Here is a 21561-nt window from a genome sequence, read left to right as displayed (position 1 = left end):
CCATCACATTCGAGATTTGTTATAAGAAAATTAAGGAATACCTTGCCAACTGATTATATCTCTCAAGGTCTTTTTGGCCCAGAGAGTTTGTAAAAAGCTTTTCCATCATGTTCATGAAATTATATCTATTAAAAATTTTGTGTGTGTGTGTGTGTATATATATATATATGCATATATATGTATATATATATATACGTATATGTGTGTGTATATATATATATATATATATATATATATATATATATATATACACACACACACAAACTTGGGGGTGGAGCCAAGATGGTTGCATGAAGTCAGCATTTACCGGGAACTCTTTCCCCCCAAATGCCAAGAAAAGGAAAAAAAGGATGTTTCTAACCAAAATTTAGAAGGGGCAGAGAAAGACTGAGTGATACACTTTCCCAGTGCAAGATAACTTAGAAGTTCTGCAGAAAACGTGTGTTTCACCAGGACTAGAGGCTGGAAAAAAGCTGCCGTGGTACAGCACAGTTCAGCCCAGGGATCACTGGCAACAGGCAACTGCTTGAAGGGACAGTGAGAGAACTCTGCTGCCTGGGTGAGTGTGGAGTGAGGAGCACCAGCCACAGAATCTGCAGTGAGAATGTGAAGAAAGCAGCCTGCACCCCCAGAGATGGTAAGGGAAGTCCACAGAGATTTCTCTCCTCTCCCTCATGGAAAAACTCCAAAGCCTTGGAAGTGCTATAAATTAGTCTTGGGCAGAGGAAATAAGTAAACAAGAGAAAAAGAAGAATCTGACCATAAAGAATTACTTTAGTCACATAAAAGATCAAAACACATACTCAGATCGTGACAAAAATTGAAGCTTCCGTATTCAAAACCTCCAAGAGAAATAGAAAATGGGCTCAGACTATGGATGAGCTCAAAAAGACTTTGAAAAGTAATTAAGGGAGATGGAGGAAGTGAGAGGGATGCAGAAAAATCATGAAAACCAAATCAAAAGCTTGGTGAAAGATGTACAAAAAAATAGTGAAGAAAATAATGTTAAAAACCAGTTTAGGCTAAATGGAAAAAGGAAAACAAAAGGCAAATGAGGAGAATGCCTTAAAAAGCAGAATTGGCCATCTGGAAAGGGAGATAAAAAAGCTCTCTGAAGATAATAGCTCCGTCATCAAATGCAGAACGGAACGAAATGAAGCTGATGACTTTGCAAGAAATCAGAAAGAAATAAAACTCTTCCCAAAAAAAGCCAAAAATTAGAAGGAAATGTGAAATATCTCATTGGAAAAACAACCAGCCTCGAAAAACAGAACCAGAAGAAATAATTTAAAAATGATTGGGCTATCTGAAAGCTACAACCAGGAGAAGAGCCTAAACTTCATTTTTCAAGAGATAATACAATGAAATTGCCCTGAGATCCTAGAAGCAGAGGGTAAAATAGAAATCAAGAGAATTCACTAGTCACCTCCTGAAAGAGATCCCAAAAGAAAAACTTCCAGGAATATTATAGCCAATTCCAAAACTCCCAAATCAAAGAGAAAATTCTAAAAGCTGCCAGAAACAAACAATTCAACAACTGAGGCTCCATAGTCAGGATTACACAGGATGTGGCAGCATGTACATTAAGGGCTTGTAGGGATTCGAATATGATATTCTGGAAGGCAAAAGATCTTAGTTTACAGCTGAGAATCAACTACCCAGCAAAACTGAACATCCTCTTTCAGAGGAAAAGATAGGCTTTCAATGAAACAGGGGACTTTCAAACATTCCTATTGAAACAACCAGAGATGAACAGAAAGTTTGATCTCCAAGTACAGGACTCCGGTGAACCACAGAGGGAGTGGAAGAGAAGGACTAACTATGAGGAATTTAATGATATTGAACTGTTTGTATTCCTGCATGGGAAGAAGATATTGATAACTCATATGAACTTTCTCATTTATAAGAGCTGTTAGAAGGAGCATATATAGACAGGACATAGGAAGGAGCGGAATATAAAGGTATAATATAGTAAAGAAATTTCACATAAGAGTCAAGAAAAAGCTTTTTCAATGGAGTGGAAAGGGGAAAGGCGAGGAGGAATGAGTGAGCCTTCATTCTCATCAGAAATGGCTCAGAGAGGAAATAACAAACATACTTAATACGGTGAGGAAATCTATCTTATCCTAGAGAAAAATGAGAATAAAGGATGTAATAAGGAGAAATGGGGGAAGGGAAGGGAGAATAGGTGATAGAAGAGAGGGAAGATCAGGGGAGAGGGCACTCAGATTCAACACACTTTTGGACAGGGCCAGGATGAAAGGAGAAAGAGAGAATAGAATAAATGAGAGTGGGAAGAAATAGAGTGGAGGTACAGCTAGTAATAGCAACTGTGGGAAAAATATTGAAGCAGCTTCTCTGGTGGACTTATGATAAAGAAAGCAACTCAATCCAGAGACAGAGCCATTGAAACCTGAACATAGACTGAAGTACAACTTTTTTTTTTCTCTCTCTCTATTCTTGAGGTTTTTCTCATCTTCTTGGGGGGGGGATTATGTTTACTCTTTTATTTACTCTTATAACACATTCAATTTACATCAATGTATGGCATGGAAACAATGTAGAGACCATCAGACAGCCTTCTGTGGTGGGAGGAGGGGAGGGGGGTAAAAATTGAAGAATTCAGAGCCTTGCAAAAAATGATGGATACATATTACTATTGTATATAATTGGAAAACAAATAAAATGTTAAAATGTTAAAAAAAATTATACATATACATATCTTATAAAACTGGCTTTGGTAAAAAAAATTTACATTGGGTTTTTTGAAATTAATCAAATATTTCCAATAATATTGAATATATATATAGATATATATGTGTATATATACACATATATATGTATAGGCCTTTGAAAGATGATTGGGAAATTAAAAATTACAAAACCCATAATTAGGTAATCTGCTGATGAGCAAGATGTTAAAAAAGTTATGTGATCTGGTTTTGTCTATATAAGCTATTTTACTGTAATAATATCTAAGCCTAGAATTAACAATCGATTGCTTTGTAGAGATTATAAGATAAAATATCAGAAGTTATGACCCTCTGGGTTTCCTGAAAATTTTAAATATAATGGACCTTATTCTAAACCTGTAGGTCCAAGCATATATGCAATAATAGAAAAGAAATTATATACTCCTTTTATATCAATACAAAAGAATGAATTATATGTTATATTATTGGTATTAAGAGAACAAGCACAATTCTCTAATATTTTTACAGATAGTAAGTATGATTATCAGGTCATCAGATGCATAGTAACAGCCTTTATTAATCATTGCACTGATGTGGTATTATATCAACTCTTTAAAGAATTACTAGAAGTTATTAGAAGTGAATATAATCCTTTTTCATTGAACATATAAAATCCTACCCTGGATTGTCTGGATATAATACATGTGTGTGTGTGTGTGTGTGTGTGTGTGTATGTATTTGAAAAGTAATCATAGTGCCTCTTTACTAAGTCAAGAATTTAAAATCACCAGAGAGCAAGCTAGGAATATAGTAATTTCCTGTCCACAAAGGGATATTTACCTATCCCTCTAAATTATTTTAAGAATCCTAGAGGCCAGATTCCTAATGAGTTATGGCAGATGGATGTGGAAATTTTCCACCTTTTGGAAAAATGAAATCTATTCATGTTACTGTAGACTATTTAGTTCATACAACAGCAACAGCACAAAGTTCAGAAGGCTACTCTAGGTGTGAATGATCATTTATTCTATTGTTTTCCAGAGTTACAAAAATTTATAAAAACAGATAATGGCCCTGGATATACTTCTATGGCACTTAAACAATTCTGTCTATGCAATATAAAACATATTACAGACATTCATTATAATCCATTTGCTCAAACCTATAGGTCATTAAAAATTTTCCCACATAAAATGAAAAGAGAGAATGTGGGGAAGCAGATAACAGACTATGCCTAAATAAAGTTTTGTATTCATTAATTATTTGACTTGGGATGATAAAAATAAAAACTTGGCTGAAAAAGTCTTCAGTTACAAAATTGCCATAGATCAATTACTAACCTAGAGTCTAGGGTACGCTTTTGTTTTGTCCACAGATGGAGAAGCTATTGATGTCAAAGAAACATCAGACCATGCAGACCAGATAAATAAATTAATACAGAAAATGAACAACTTTACATTTAAGAAACAGAAAAAGAAGGCATAAAAAGAGAAAGGTCAGATCATGCAAAATGAAAGTCAATTTGGGAACTGCAAAAGGAACTGACTTATTGTGCAAAACCCTCCATGGGTAACAACTATACTATGGAGAGAAAAATATGACTGAAGTTATTTTGATAGGGGAAGATGAAATTTGGGATATAACAAAGTTACTATTGGAAATATCAAAAAAGAGAAGCTGAGTTAGATATAATTTTTCTGGACAAGAAGCGATTGAGTCTTAGGAGCTCTCTGATAAAATTCTTCAGCTAAGGACTCTAACTAAATTTGAGAGACAGAACCCAGAAAGGGTCTCAGTGAGGCAGTTCTCCTACTCAAGATAACCTGGAAAAGAGCAGAAAGGCTCTGGTCCCCGGGGTCGGAGAGGCGGCCCGCCAGAGGGGTGGCCCACCAGAGGCAAAGAACCTCAGCCTCCCGGAGGCAGCCCCAGGGCGCTGGGGGTCTCAGCTCACAGCAGCGGGGGAGTCTCCTGAGCTGCACCCCGAGGAACACCGGGCACAAAGTGGGGGAACAGCGGGGGGACCTCTGCCAGAGCGAGGACGTGGAGCCCAGCCCTCAGGGCACACAGAAAGCAGCATCTTCTTTCCCCAGCCCTGATCCAGGAGACAGGAAATAGAAGCAGGCTGAGCCGGTAAGCAGGAGCCCCCAGGGCATGAGCCCATTGAGCTGAGGGAGAGGAGTGAAGAGAGAGAGAGACTGCCCAGCTCTGTCCTCTGCCCCTGAAACAGGACTCTGGGGCTCTGACCACATTCAGATCCTGACCAGACTAGGCCCCCCATAGAACAGCAGCCCCCCCCCACATCAGCCCCTTGGCAAAGGGGGGTGCTTATGGTCATTCACAGACCAGGAGGGAGGACAGAGCCTCACACATTGAGACCCTTGTGGGAGTGTCCCAAAAGCTCAAGAAGCACCCCCCAGACCAGGCCCAGGCTGGGAAAATGAGCAAGCAGAGAAACAAAAAGAAGACTATTGAGAAATATTTCACAAATGAGCCCAAGAAGGACCAAAATACTCAGTCTGAAGATGAGGAAGCACAAGCTCCTGCATCTAAAGACTCCAAGAAAAACAGAAATTGGGCTCAGGCTATGATAGAGCTCAAAAAAGACTTTGAAAATCAAATGAGGGAGTTGGAAGAAAAACTGGGGGGAAAAAAAAGGAGAGATATGCAGGAAAAACATGAAAATGAAGTCAGCAGCTTAGTCAAGGAAATCCAAAAATATGCTGAAGAAAATAGCATGCTAAAAACCAGCTTAGGTCAAATGGATAGAACAGTTCAAAAAGTTATTGAGGAGAACAATGCTTTAAAAAGCAAAATTGGCCAGATGGAAAAAGAGATAAGAAAACTCTCTGAGGAGAACAAATCCTTCAGACAAAGAATAGAATTCAGGGAGATTGATGAATTTAACAGAAATCAGGAATCAATACTTCAAAACCAAAAAAATGAAAAATTAGAAGAAAATGTGAAATATCTCACTGAAAAAACAACTGATATGGAAAACAGACTTAGGAAAGATAATTTAAAAATTATTGGAATACCTGAAAGTCATGATCAGGAAAAGAGCCTTGACATCATTTTTCAAAGAATTACTACAAGAAAATTGCCCTGATATTCTAGAAGCAGAAGGCAAAATAGAAATGGAGAGAATCCACCGATCCCCCCGAGAAAGAGATCCCAAAAAACCAACCCCTAGGAATATTATAGCCAAGTTCCAGAACTCCCAAGTCAAAGAGAAAATATTACAAGCAGCCAGAAGGACACAATTCAAATATCGTGGAGCTGCAGTCAGGATCACACAGGACTTAGCAGCAACTACATTGGAAGCTCATAGGGCTTGGAATACAATATACCGGAAGGCAAGAGAGCTTAGAATGCGGCCAAGAATGAACTACCCAGCAAGGCTGAATGTCCTTTTCCAGGGAAAAAGATGGACTTTCAATGAACCAGGGGAATTTCAAAGGTCCCTTTTGGAATGGCCAGAACAGAACAGAAGGCTTGATCTTCAGATACAGGACTCAGGTGAAGCATGGAGATTGGAGGAGAGGGGGGGAAATATGAGGGACTTAATGAGGATGAACTGCATGTATAGAAAAATGATACTGATAATATTCATATGAACCATCATCTCAGTTAATAGAGCAGGTAGAGAGAGCTTTTATAGTTGAAGCACAGGAGAAAACTGAATTCGAAGATAAAATATGGTGTAAAAATGGAGTCAATAGAAAAAAAGGGAAATGGAATGGGAGAAAGAAAAAGGAGAGGGGGAATAGTCCAAGAATTGCAATGATATGGAAGGGGGGAGGAAAGGGGGAATGAGGGAAACTTTGCTCTCATCAGAAATGGCTAGGAGAGGAAACAGCAAATATACTCAATGGGGTATAGACATCTCGAGTAAGAAGGAGTGGGGAGCAGGGGGAAGGGGTGGGGATGTGAATAAAGGAGGAGATGATGGACCATGGGGGGACAGTGGCCAGATATAACACATTTTCTTTCTTACTTCTTGCAAGGGGCTGGGAATGGAAGGCCTGCCCAGGACCATAGGGCTAGGTGGATTCTGGGCCTAAGGGGTGGTATGGGGGCTCAGGGCTTCTTGGCCCCGGGACCAGGGATCTGTCTGCTGCGCCACTCAGCTACCCTACAGCAGAGTCATAGTTAAAGAAGAGAGAAAATAGAGTACATGGTAGTGGAGAAATAAGAAAGGAGGCAGTTGCGATCAGCAATGGCAATGGTGGAAAAATATGGAAATAACTTTTGTGATGGACTTATCATAAAGAATGAGATCCACCCATGACAGAGTTGTTGGTGTTGGAACAAAGACTCAAGCACATTTTTTGTTATGATTATTTGGGGGAGGGTGCAGGGCAAGTAGGGCTGGATGGCCTGCCTGGGGCCACATAGCCGGGTGATCTTTGGGTGTCTGGGGCCGGATTTGGACCCAGGTGCTCCTGGCTCAAGGGCCAATGCTCTGTCTGCCACCCAACCACCCCTACTATTATTACTATTTTATTTTATTTTGGGTCTTTTTTTTCTTTCTTTTTTTTTGGTTTTTGCAGGGCAGTGGGGATCAGGGTGGCTTGCATGTCACACGGCTGGGTGATTGTTGGGTTTACAAGGCTGGATGTGGACTCGGGTGCTCATGGCTCCAGGGCTGTTGCTTCGTCTTGTGCCACCTGGCCATACCTACAATTATTACTATTATTATTTGTTTATTTTAATTTTTTTTTCCTCTCCCCTTTACTTTTTTCGCCCAAACAAGTCTATCTATATTCATGGGGGAGGAGGAGGGGTATTTTGTTTACTTGTAAACAAGAATATTTTATTAATGTAAAAAAAACATTTGTACAAAATAAGAATAAAAAATAAATTTAAAAAAAGATATAATTTTTCTGACTTAAATTGTATCACACACCATATAGAGGAATTTATAATCATTACTGAGAAAAAAGAGGGAAATAATATTAACTGTTACATTGCATTATTTGAGCATGTGTCTGTAAAGAAGTTATGAATAAGGAAAAGATAGAAGCAAAATTTACTCCATATTTGTCAGAAAATATTACTAGAACATTTAAGGTTCAAAAGAAGTCTTTATGAAAATCTTTTTCATTTGATTAATGCATTACAAATTTCTGTAATAAACAATTTGTATTAAGGAAGACTATATAGATTTGAGCAACAAATTGTATGATCAGTTGTATTTTCCACCTGTAATTGGTACATGGTTACATGGTATTATATATGTTTTCAGCTTCGTTGTAATTAAGATATTAATCATTTGTTGCTTGTTTCTCATTTTAAAAACTATCTTTTGGTTTTGAGGATTTGTATAAATTGGCTAAAGACATCCAAATAACCTCCCAAGGATATCTGATTCCTGAAAAGACAGCTGATAAGATAATTAAATGGTTTCATCATCCCACCCTCTTTGGGCATTGGGCCCAGAGTATTATACAATTATATCTTATATTAATTCTCTTTATGTTTCTCTTTTGTTGCTTACCAAGTTTTTTCGAAGTCTTTTTTTCTGTAACCAGAGCCACTATATATAGAGTTCAGGATAGTGTTGCCCAAGTTGAGCATCAGGTTGGGCAATTGTGAGTTTGTTATATAAACAGAAAAGAGGGCAGTGTAGAGGCTGCTCAAGCAAGTCTGGGGTCAAGAGGCCAGTTCTGACCAAAATAACCTGAGCTCTGTTGACCCTTAAATTGAAAGCTTCCACAGACTTTGATTTGATAACACAACTGTGTCATTCTTGGCTTCACTATTGGATAAGCCCTGTTTCCAAACTTCTTGACCTGGGTCACATCCTGCTGGGTTAATTCCTGCCCATAACAAAGTTACATCATTGTTTTTATCCTGTGCTAATTTTGTGGTTTTCTTCTATAAGAACTGTTTAATGTTTTTCAATAAACTGGCTCTGTCAGAGGTCCTGATGACACCCCCACCTGAGTGTAATGTATTTTCTTTTTTCTCCTGAGCTGAATCCATCCCGTGGTGGACAGGGGATTGCTACAGTGGATAGAGCACTGGACCTGGAGTCGGGGACCTGAGTTCAAATTCAGCCTCAGACACTTAATAATTAGCTATGTGACCTTCGGCAAGTCACTTAATCCCACTACCTTAAATAAAAAAATTTTTTTTAAATGGCAAGTCAATTTGGGTTGTGGAAAAGATCAATCAATAAACATTTATTACATGCCTACTTACTGCAAGGACTAATAGGACCATTAGTGCAATGCTGATTAAACAATCAGTATAACCACTTTGGAAAGTAATCTGGAATTATGCAAATAAAATTTGTATAAAATAAAATTAATATAATAACCATACCCCTTTACCTCAGGAATTCCATTATTGGCATAAAACCCAAGGAAGCCATGGATACCAGAGTCCTGTACACAACAAAATACTTATCAACAATACTTTTGGGGCAGCTAGTTGGAGCAGTGGATAAAGCACCGGCCCTGGAGTCAGAAGTACCTGGGTTCAAATCCAGTCTCAGACACTTAATAATTACCTAGCTGTGTGGCCTTGGGCAAGCCACTTAACCCCATTTGCCTTGCAAAAAAAAAAAAAAAACAATACTTTTATAAATTGCCAAAAAAACAAAGTAAACAACCAATGATTAAGTAATGAATTCAGAGAAGCATAGAAAGATGCAAATGAACAGATAAAGACTGAAGTAGACAGAGTCAAATTTACACACACACACACACACACACACACACACAAGATTGTAATATAAATGGAAAGAACAACCACAAATCAATCAAAAGTGAATGTTGCAATATTACAAAGAATAATTGTCAATTCTTCCCCCCCTTTAAAAAATTCTTTTGTTATATGGAACAGCTCTATAGAAAGGGGAAAGGGGGCAGCCAGGTGGCACGATAGAGCACAGGCCCTGGAGTCAGGAGGACCCTGAGTTCAAATCCGGCCTCAGACACTTAATAATTACCTAGCTGGGTGACCTTGGGCAAGTCACTGAACCCCATCGCCTCGCCGAAAAAAAATAAATAAGATAAATTTAAATAAATAGAAGGGGGAAAGACAAATACTAGGAAAAATTGTCAGTTTATAAACAAAAATAAATTTTTAATTTAAGAAAATAAATCAAAAATCTAGGATTCCAGTTAACATGAGCAACAAGAAAACAGCCTAGCAAACTCCATTCCCTTTGATCCAACAATTCCACTACTAGGTCTGTATCCCAAAAAGATCATAAAAAAAGGAAAATGACCTAAATGAAGAAAAATATTTACAACAGCTCTTTTTGTGGTAACAAAGAATTGGAAATTGAGGGTAAGCCCATCAATTGGGGAATGGCTAAATAACCTATGGCACATGAATGCAAAGCAATACTATACTATAAGAAATGATCAGCAGATCCAGATTTCAGAAATATCTGTAAAGACACGAACTGATGAATAAAGTGAGCAGAACCGAGAGAACATTGTAACAGTAACATTGTACAATGATAAAATATGATAGCTCTTCTCAGCAATACAATGATCCTAGACAATTCCAAAAAATTAATGATGCAAAATGCTATCCACATCCAGAGTGGATGGAGTCTGAATGCAGATCAAAGCACACTATTTTCACTTTTTTTTTTGAAGTGGGGAGGGGATATTTTCAGGGTTTTTTCCTTTTGCTCTGTTTCTTCTTTCACAACATGACTAATGTGGAAATATCCTTTACATGATGACATATGTATAATCTGTATCAGGTTGCTTGGCATCTTGGACACAGGAAAGAGGAGGAAGGGAGAAAAAATTATCTTTCAAAAATTGAATGTTGAAAATTGTCTTAGTAATTGGGAAAAAAGAGAAAGAAAGAAGGCTAGATATTTTTTCCAGTTCCCATCAACTCTCAAAAAAGTCTTACAGGCAGAACTATTACACCTGAATTCATGGGTTACAATGGGCATAACTTAGAAGTTTTCCCTAATAAATACAGGAGTTTTAAAACAAGGATGACTGACTACTCCCTCCCTACAGTTCTAGAAATGCTAGCATTAACAGGATACAAATTAAAGTCAAAAAAATATATACGCAAAAAGGAAATCAAACTCTATCTTCTAATGACATGATTCAAAAATCAAAGAGAATCAGGAAAGATACCAATTACAAAATAAAACCAAAAGTATTTCCATATAATAACAAAATCCAAAAGACAATAACAGACAAAGAAATATGAGTCAATATAAAGGCAACTAGGTTATGTAGTGGACAGAGTACCAGGCTTTAAGTCAAGAAGACACATTTTCCTGAGTTCAAATATGGTCATAGATACTTACTAGTTATGGGACCTGTTTGCCCTGATCCTGTTTGTCTCAGTTGCTCATCTGTAAAATGATCTGGAGGCAGAAATATATCAATAGATAGATAGATAGATAGATAGATAGATAGATAGATAGATAGATAGATAGAGATATATAAAAATAATCTATATACACAATAAATAGGAAATAATTTACAGAGGGAAAGCAATGGTATTTTTAGGAAGAGTTGAAAAAAGCTTCCTATAAAAAAATGGGACTTAAAGGAAGCTAGTAGACAGAGATGAAAGAGAACAGTCCAGGAAAAGGAAGGTAGAGAAAATACCCAAAGACAAAAGATGGGAATGTCTTCTTCAAGGAACATCAAGGAGGACAATGCCACTATACCAAAGAGTGTGTGAAAGGGAATAAAGTGTAAGAAGCCTGAAAAGGTTGGAGAGGGTTGAATTATGAGGGATGGATTGTGTTTTGATTTTAGAGGCAATAGTCACTAGAATTTACAGGGGCAGAGGGGTTGGGGGCGGGGACCAAGGGATATGTCTGAAAGTTGATCAGATGCACTTCTGAAAAATCACTTTAGTGACTAAATGGAAAATGGACTGGAATAGATAAAGACTTGAGGAAAAGCCATCCCATCACCAGGATATAGCAATAGTCCAGGAGTGAAATAATGAGGTCCTGCACTAGAGTGGTGGTAGTATCAGAGCACAGAAGGAGTATTTCTAGAGATACTTCAAAGATGAAATCAAAAGGCCTTGCCAATAGATTAGTAGGGAGAAAAGAGTTAAACACCTATTGGTAGAGGGCCTTTCCAAGGAGTTTAGTTGCAAAAAAGGCAAAAGAGAATGGAGAGTTTTTAAAAAGTGATAGGACATGGATAACAAAAGGGACAATCGGTTGGAGGAGACAAGATGGTACAGATTTCCTTAATCAAGTAGAGGGACTAGCTTGGTAAGGAGTAAGACCACTTCATCACATAAGATTGTGACAAAATACATGACTGACAGGAGATGAGGAAAAAGAACGGAGAGAGGTCCCAGTGACTGGCTTCAATATTTTCTGTAAAATATAAGGCAAGGATGTCGGTTGAGAGGATGGGGGGGGGGGGGGAAGCTATGGGAGATTGGGGAGGGATGAAAAATATTCAAAGTGCCTCTATAGAGAATGGGACAGTGAATTAAAAAGGAACATTTAGGAAAACTGTCTAGCAATAGTGAGGGCCCACCTGAGATTGTATTAACAAATCGGTAATAGACATAATAGCTGGGAAAAATTTGTATAGGAACAAAGATGGCAAATGGTGAGAGTGTACCAAAGTTAGGGCAAGGCTGGTACACTAAGTGAAATGAAAAGGGTGCTTGAGATTCAAGAAAGGAAGATGGAAAAGAGTTGAACTGGCTCTTCAAAGGGTCAAATTGCAGGAAGGAGAAAGGAGCTATAACAGAAAGATGACCTAGTAAAGATCTGAGGAGACAAGGTAAGAACAAAGAGTAGGGTTTTTTAAAGAAAGGCAGAGAAACATACAAAATCATACATACATACATACAATACAGACATACATAATCAAGATTATGGTCGAAAAGGGAATATGGGAATTCTTGAACATGAAGTGTGATACATTTATGTATGATGGAAGATCTGCATTTATGGATGATGGAAAATCAAAAGTGATTATCTTTGTTACAAAGAGCTCCTTAGAGAAATAAAGAACATCTAAAATAAACAGAAAAATATTCAGTGCTTGTGTCTTCAAAGGAAGGAAAACAAGCATTATATGATGCTCCAGGTTCTGCACCTTAGCACTTTACAAAATTATCTCACTGAATCTTCACAACAATTCTAGGAAGTAGAAACTATTATTATCCCATTTTACAACTGAGAAAAGCCAAGCAGGCAGAGTCTAAGTCATTTGCCCAGAGGCACGTACCTAGTAAGAGTCTGAAAACAAATTCTCACTCCAATCTTCTTGATTCCAGGCAAGGCCTAGAATTCTAAATGTGCCATCTGGTGGGAGATAAGATATAAGAAGACTGGAAAGGTCTGGAGGAACCAGATTATGAAAGATTTTGAATGTCAAACAGAAAATTTAATGTTGATCCTAGATGGAAAAGAAAACCAAGAATACCAACAAGCAAACTCTTCCCAAGAGGACGAGGGCTTGAACTTGGATGCTTTCACTGTCATAAGTAAGAAAGATGTATATGCTAAGGATATTAGAAGGTAAAATCTCCAGAACATGGCAACCAATTGGATATGGAGATGAAAGAGAATGAACAAAGGATAAGATTAATCTGGATGATTGGGAGAATGGCAGTACTGTGAGCAATACGAAAGTTACAAAGAAAGAAGGATGTAGGTGAAAAGATAATGAATTCAGCCTTAGACATGTTAAGTTTAAGATGTCTATAGGATATCCAGTTTGATATTTCTAAAAGGCAGGAAAAGATGAAAATCTGTAAGTCAGGAGAAAAAAAGAATCACACCTCTAGATCTCAAATTGTATTTTAAGCAACAATGACCAAAACTGTTTGGTTAACTGTTTGGTTAACAAAGAGAAAAAATAAATCAATGGGAAAAGGGTCAGAAAGAGCAAGAAAAACATTGGAGGAAAAAACTAAACATCAAATATTTCAAGGAGAAAATTCAAAAAAAATGTACAACACTGGTGTTGAACTCAAAACAGATTCCTTTGGGTTTCCTTAGAAAACCACAAATCACAGGACTATATTGTTCTTTATTTTGTTAACATTTACCTACTTTGATTTAGTAGGCTGCAATTGGAGTGTAAGTGACTAATGAAACATAGAACAGCAGTAGATAAAACAAAGATACCAAAATTAGAAGGGTGAGAATTAAAACATTCAAATAAGAAATTACAAACTTCTCTGACTATTACAAAAGAAACCAAGAAAATGTCTGACCAAAAAAAAAAAAGTATGAAATCCAAAAGAGAACTAAACTGTAACAGGATGTTCCAGAAATGTTTGAGAAAGATTTTTCCAACAGGAAAATAATTTAGAGAGGAAGAAGAAAGGTTAGAAATTATAACCATCACAGAAGAATTAACAAACAGAAAAAAATGATTCTACATTACCACAAAGAAACAAAAGAGAAAACAATATGTTGGCATAAAGGACAAGCTAGCGTAAGACAATCAAAATACAATAGCTCAAATAATATATGATTTCTTAATAATCTCAATTGGTTTCTTTTATTGATTCCCTAAGATTTGCTAAGTAAACCATGTCATCAGCAAATAGGGATAGTTTAATCTTCTCTTTGATTATCTTTGTGTCTTTAATTTTTTTTCTCATCTCATGCTAGCTGTCATTGCTAGCAATTCTAGTGTTGTTCAGTCATTTCAATAACTGTCCAATTCTTTGTTAACCCATTGGGGTTTTCATGGCAAAGATACTAGAGTGGTGTGTCATTTCCTTCTCCAGTGCATTTCTATATCTATATCAAATAATAGCAGAGGGAGTTCTTGCTCCTAATAAGGATTATACCACAGTATTAGCATTTCAATATCTAAATCAAATAATAACAAGAAGAATAAAACATCCTTGCTTTATACCTAAATTTACTGGGAATGTGTTAAGAATATTCCCATGGCAAATACTGCTTCTTTTTTAGTTTAGAAAGATACTTTTGATGATATAAAAATGTTTTCCTGTCTATATGTTACATTGTTTTTATAAATGAGTGTTCTACTTTGTCAGAGGCTGCTGATTCAGGGTCAAAGTCATCAAAAAAATAGCATTTCTATGTGTTAATCATTTCATTTGACTCTTCATGACCCCTTTCTTGGCAAAGACACTAAAGTGTTTTGCCATTTCTTTCCCCAGCTCATTTTACAGATGAGAAAACTGAGGCAAATAGGATTAAATTACTTGTTCAGGGTCACAAAGCTTCTAAGCATCTGAGGTCAAATTTGAACTCATGAAGATGAATGTTCCTGACTCCACATCCTGAATTCTAATCTACTGCGCCACCTAGCTGCTCTTAAGGATAAAATATAAGAACTAATAATAAGGAAATTTCATTCAAAATAAATTATAAAAGTAGATAAAATATTTAGGAATCAATCTACCAGAGTATGCAAAATATCTGTATATTTGTATAGAATATTTTTCTGTATTTACTCTATAGTATTCTATTTAAATAAGTTATATATACTCATAAGGAATATTTGTATAGATACAATTATGAAAAGTTCTTTGAAGAACTAAAACCCATAATATAATACAAATTTAAATAGGAACAAAGTCAGTTTACAAAAGATTATACTATGAATAACAAGACTTATAAAATTCAATAAAATAATATCAAAATTCTTATGAAAGAACAAAAGACCTAGTACATAAGGAAAAACAAAGAGAAAAAAAGATAGAAATTGAGAATTAACATTTCCAAACCCCAAAATATTTTATCAAATAGTGTCATCAAACCTATATAATACTTTTTTTGTTTTGTGCATGGCAACACATTTAAGTGACTTGTCCAAGGTCACACAGCTAAGTAATTAAGTGTCTGCACTCAAATTAGAACTCGGGTCCTCCTGACTCCAGGGTCAGTGCTCTATCCACTGCACCACCTAACTGCCCCTATATAATACTTTTTAAAAGGGGAAATCAGAAAAAAATGAAATCAGTAATCTATCATTTGATAAACTGGATAATAAGTAGAAAAAACTAAAGCAAGTAGATAATATACCTTTCATATTAGTAGTATATGAGTTCTCAACTAAATAAACCAAAGAAAGAATGAAGGAAACTGAAAAAGAAAAACACAATTTTGATTACATGAAATTGAAATGACTCTGAACAATCAAAACATGTACTTAGGATCAAAAAAAAAAACTTGTTGAATGAGAAAAATGTTTGCTTCAAAGTTTTCAGATGAAATGTTTAGAATCCAAGATATAGAGACAATTAACAAAAATATATGAAACTAAAAGCCATTCCCCAATAGATCTACAGTTATAAACCATTAACTACATATTAAAAAAAACTTCCAAATCATTAAAATAAATAAATCAAAATAACTCTGAGGTTTGACTTCATACCCTGTAAACTGACAAAGATGACAAAAGATGTAAATATCAATATGAGAGGGGTTTTTAGTAGATAGGAAGCCTACTTCACCTTTGGTATAGTTGGAAATTTTGTAAAACAATTTATAATTATGTCAATAAAGTGACTTAAATGTTCATACCCTTTTGACCAAGAGATTCCATTGTTGGGCTATATACAGAGATCATTAATAAAAACAAAATCCCCCATAGACACCAAAATTTATACCAATGGTATTGAAAAAGAAAATTAATTAACTAATTTTTGTGACACCAAAGAACTCTTAATAGATTTTATATATGTTCGTTGACGGGGAAAGATTAAACAAATTGTGGTATAGGGTTTGGCAACACCACTATGAAGGAGTGGAGAGATTGGAATACATATTACAAAGGCAAAGAATGTAATGTTCGAAAAAAAAAGCACAATAAGAATAACTTACCTAGCAAAACTAAATATCTTCATTCACACAAGAGGGAAAAAATAGGCTCATTAATGAAATTGAAATTTCTAAGCATTCCCAATTAAAAAAAAAAACAACGCTGCCGGACAATTGTTTTCCATCATAGAACTTAAGAGAAAAATATAAAGTAAAACACAAATAATGATAAATCTACTAAAGAAAGATAAAATTATTATATTCTAATATGGGGAGATAATATTTCCTTCCTAAACCCTATCATTATCAGGAAGCACAGAATTTAGTTAAGGAGAGGGCCTGGGGGTGTGCTGTTGTTTTTCAATGACCTTAAAAGGTGCAGTGGATAGAGCACTGGCCCTGGAGTCAGGAGGACCTGAGTTCAAATCTGGTCTCAAACACTTGATAATTGCCTACTTGTGTGACCCTGGACAAGTCACTTAACCCCACTGCCTTAAATGATTAAAATTCAAAAAAAAAGAATGGAAAGAAAATGAAAAAGAAACATAATAGGGGCAAAGAAAAAGAAAGCCTAGGGGAAATTATCTCATATTATCAGAGTATATAAATTTTAAGTTCACATAAACAAGAAGGAAGGGATAAAGGGAATCTGAAATGTATGCCCAGCAACTGGGGAATGGTAGAATAATTTATGGGATAAAATGTGATACAAAATTATTATGTGGTAAAAAAACAATGAATGCAATGGTTTCAGGGAAACTTGGAAAGACTTGGTATGAACTGATGAAGAATGAAATCGCCAGGACCAGAAGAACAATTTGTACAATGACAACAATATTATATAAAATATAACCAACTTTGAAAGACTCCAATCAATGTAATGACTAACCATATTTTCAGATTAAAATATACCACTAAGGTGTAAGTCTCATAAAAATAGAGAAAAATATGGTTTAAAAATGATGATAGTTAAGATTTGAAAATAGTTGAGTGAATGGATTCAAAATGTTCTTACTGTTCTTATTCATTCATGTCCAACTCTTTATGGACCAAAGTCTGATCAACCTCAAATCTGTTGCTTCCATGACACTATTAACATTATCTATCCATCTCATCCTCTGCTGTTCCCTTTTCCTTTTGCCTTCAATCTTTTCCTAACACCAGGTCTTTTCCAATGAATCCTAACATCTCATTATGTGGGAAAGGTATTTAAGTTTTATTTTTATCTTCAGCATTTGTTCAAATGAAGAGTCTGAATTCATTTCTCTAAGTATTAACTAATTTGATCTTCTTGCTCTCCAAGGGACCCTCAAAAGTCTCCTCCAAAAGCAGTCCAGTTCAGAAGGGTTAATTCTGCAGCATTCAGCTTTCCTTATTATAGTCCAATTCTCACAGCAATATATTGTTACTAGAAAAACACAGCTTTGAACTTTTTGAACTTTTAAGCTCTTTATAACCTGGCCCAGTCTTCTGACATCTTACAACTCTCTATGATCCAGTGACACTGGGCTCCTTACTGTTCCTTACACAAGACATGCTATCTCCTAACACCAGGCATGTTTACTGGCTGTCCCTCAAACCTGGAACTCTCTCATCTCTGCCTCCCAGCTTCTCTGATTTCTCTTAAGTCTTAACTAAAGACTCACCTAAGAAACCTTTCCCAGTCCTACCCAAACTTAGTGTCTTTTCTCTCTCTCTCTCTCTCTCTCTCTCTCTCTCTCTCTCTCTCTCTCTCTGTATAGATAGATAGATAGATAGATAGATTTGTTTGGAGATAATTGTGTACATATTGTCTGTCAAATCAGACTGTGAGCTGTCTGAAAGCAAATTCACTTTCAGTAATTCAATTCAACGAAAATTAATTAAGTGCTTACTATTTGCCAGGTACCAAAAAAGAAGCAACAAACAATTCCTACCTTCAAGGAGCTTACAATCTAATGAAGGAGACAACATACAAATAAATATATATAAGATGTAGAAATTTGGGATAAAAAAAGGAAATAATTAACATAGAGAAGGCACTAGAATTAAAAGGGGGTTGGGGGAGGCTTCCTGTAGGAAGAGGAATTTTAGATGTTAATAGTGCCATGGAAGCAACAAATTTGAGGTTGATCACATTTTGGTCCATAAAGAGTTGGACATGAATGAATAATAACAGTAAGGACATTTTGAATCCATTCATTCAACTATTTTCAAATCTTAACTATCATCATTTTTAAACCATATTTTTCTCTATTTTTATGAGTCTTACACCTTAGTGGTATATTTTAATCTGAAGTCCCTCTGGGAAGCCAGGGAGATCAATAGTTGGAGTAGAGGAGGGAAAGTGCTCCAAGTATGGGGGGGGGGGGGGTCTAACCAGAGAAATATCCAGAGACAATGAAACTTTGTTCATAGAACAGTCAGGAGGCCAATGTTGCTGGATTTAAGAGCATGTATCAGAGAATAAGGTTCAAGAAGACTATAAAGGTAGGAGAGGACTAGTTTATAAATGGTTTTGAAGTCAAAAAAAAATTTGTATTTGTCTCAAAAGCAATCAAGAATCATTTATTGCACAAAGAGGGGTGGGGAGAGTTTGACAAGATCTGATCTGCATTCTAGAAAAATAATTTTAGTAGCTAAATATAGAATGGATTGGAGTGGGGAGATAGCTTCTTTCTGGCCTTTCTCTGTATCCCTAGCACTTAGCATAATGCTTTACATAGAGCAGGAGCTTAATAAATACTTGCTGACTGACATATATAACTGGGTGACAACAAAGAAGGTGGAACATTGCAGATAATGTCAGACTCTTTCAACATTTTGGTTTACTTTTGCTGAACTTTTTTCTTCCTCTGTTTATTCATCAATCAATATAATAATGACTCTCCTGGAAAGAATAAAGAAAGGAATACAATAACAATACAGAATGTCAAATCAAAAATGTGAATAAAAATTTCTCTTTTAAAAAGTTGGCAACCTTTGAAAAGTATATGTTTATTTGAAGAGTGGAGCTGAAAGTTAACTTCAAGGAACAGAGAAGTTAAGGAAATAGAGAGGAATAAAAAGTTTCCTCCAGGAATATGGATTCAAATGTAAAGAAAGAGCTAGGACAGTAATTTGCAGAGAGAGTAGGGCCAAGAGAAAATTATTTCAAGATAGAGTAATTTGGGGAATATTCATAGGTAACACTGGAATTGGTGGATAACAACCAGGCTAAAGTAGGGGAAATAATAACTAGGACAAGCTCCCAAAGAAAAGGGGAGTAGGAAAAAGGTCCAAAAAGTGTTCATCTTAGCAAAGACAAGAGCAAAACAAGAGTGTTATGTAGAAAAATTCTGAATGGAGCAGGAGAGAAGGGAATAAACCATAATTATAGCACTCCTGTGTGTAAGACATCATGACTCCAATACTGATTGCTATGAAAAGCTGTAAGACAGAATTTCTCAGTTTCAAAGCTCCAGCTGGGCTGGGGAAAGAATTAGCTTCATCTCCCACATTGAGCACTCACAAGACCTTGGGTCTCAGCTTCCCTTTGTCCAAGAGATTTAAGAGTGGCAGGCAGACTTTATTGGCTCCTAAGTTCCTAGCAGCTCGTAAGACCACTTTGTGGCTGCAACAACAAAATTATAACTGACTCTTTTTACCAAAGCCTATTCTTCTCCATGTATCCTTGATTCCATTTTTGCCTCCACTATCATTCCCTTTCTCTTTAATCTTCAATGTCTCCCTATCTATTGGTTGCCTCCTGATACCCAAGGCTACTCCATCCTATTAAAAAAAAAAAACCCTCACTGAATCCAATCATCTCCATTGTTTCTCCTCATTTTCTTCCTTGACTTCTTGAGAAAGCCATCTATTCTCAGTTTACCTCTATTTTCTCTCCCCTCACTCCATTCTAAACTTTCTACAATCTGGTTTCCAATTTCATCATTCAACTGAAACTGCTCTCTCCAAAGCTACTAATAATCACCTAATTGCTAAATTTTTTCTCAGTCATCATCCTTCTTGACCTCTCTGCAGCTTTTGACACTGTAGATCACTCAACTTCTATATATTCTGTCCTCTCAGTTTTTAAGGTATTTATCTCTTCTAATTTTTATTTCTGTCTGACTCTCAATCTCCCTTGCTAGGGTCTTCCTCCTCACATCTATAGTCTGTCCTGACTTCTCTTGCCAAATTTCCCCATGTATAAGATGCACCATTTTTCAAAAAAATTGGGGTCCAAAAACTAGGTGCATCTTATATAGTGGTTGTAGATTGTTTTACTTGCATTTCCTGATTGTTTTCTTTGCACTCATTGTTTCACATTTGTTACTGGTATATTAGGTTACATTTTGCCATATTCTACCCAAATAGCTCAGAAAAGATTTTCATACAATGCTGAATTCAAGTTAAAAGTGATCCAGTTTGCAAAAGCGAATGGAAATCATGCTGCTGAATGTCAGTTTGGTCCTCCAACTGAGAAAACAATCTGAGACTGGCTATGGGAAGAAGGAAACCCTCCTGAAAATGCCATAGCAGAAGGTCATGAGAGGCAAGTCAGCCAAATGGTCTGAATTAGAGAAGGAATGGAAAATATCGATTGAAGAGCAAAGGGAAAGTGGAATTCCTGCATCCACAAAGATAGTTCAGCAAGAGGCAAGAAGAATTGTTGATGAAAATGAAGGTATTAATTTCAAAGGACAATTGGTGTTTTTAGGTTCATGAAATGGAATGGACATCCATGCACCAGACTTGCCCAAGGAGAGCTTATGGTCAACCCCAGACCAGAGAACAGGCAGGAGAGCAGTCAGAGTCTCTCCTAAGACAGTGATTCATCATCAAAGACAGATGAGGACAAGCTAATGGATGGGAGTATTGACAGTGATAAGGAGTTGTATGAATTTTATGATGAATAAAACTTGAGTTCAATAACTTTATGTAATACATTTTTTTTCAAATTTCAGGCCCAAAAATTATACATGGGGAAATACAGTAATCCAAGGAATTCTTAGTCTTTTTCCTGTCATGGTGAAGCTTTTGGACAACTCAAAATAAGATTTTTAAATGCATAGAATTACAAGAGAAACAAGTATATTAAAATACAATTATCAAGGCATTTAAAAAACAAGTTGACAGGACCAAGGTTAAAAAACTTGAGCTCTGTATTATGTGGTT

The 21561-nt window shown here is 36.2% G+C and overlaps 1 protein-coding gene across 1 annotated transcript in view; it reads right to left on the bottom strand.

Annotated features, from left to right (window-relative positions):
• The window catches only part of OLA1 (Obg like ATPase 1), a 256203-nt gene that overhangs the window by 222174 nt on the left and 12468 nt on the right, over positions 1 to 21561 (bottom strand). The gene's annotated exons all lie outside the window — the stretch shown is intronic.

This window comes from Macrotis lagotis, chromosome 1 (genome assembly GCF_037893015.1).
Source record: "Macrotis lagotis isolate mMagLag1 chromosome 1, bilby.v1.9.chrom.fasta, whole genome shotgun sequence".
NCBI lineage: Eukaryota > Metazoa > Chordata > Mammalia > Peramelemorphia > Peramelidae > Macrotis > Macrotis lagotis.
The sequence above is the reverse complement of the archived record's forward strand: the minus strand, read 5'-3'. Positions and strand labels throughout refer to the sequence as shown.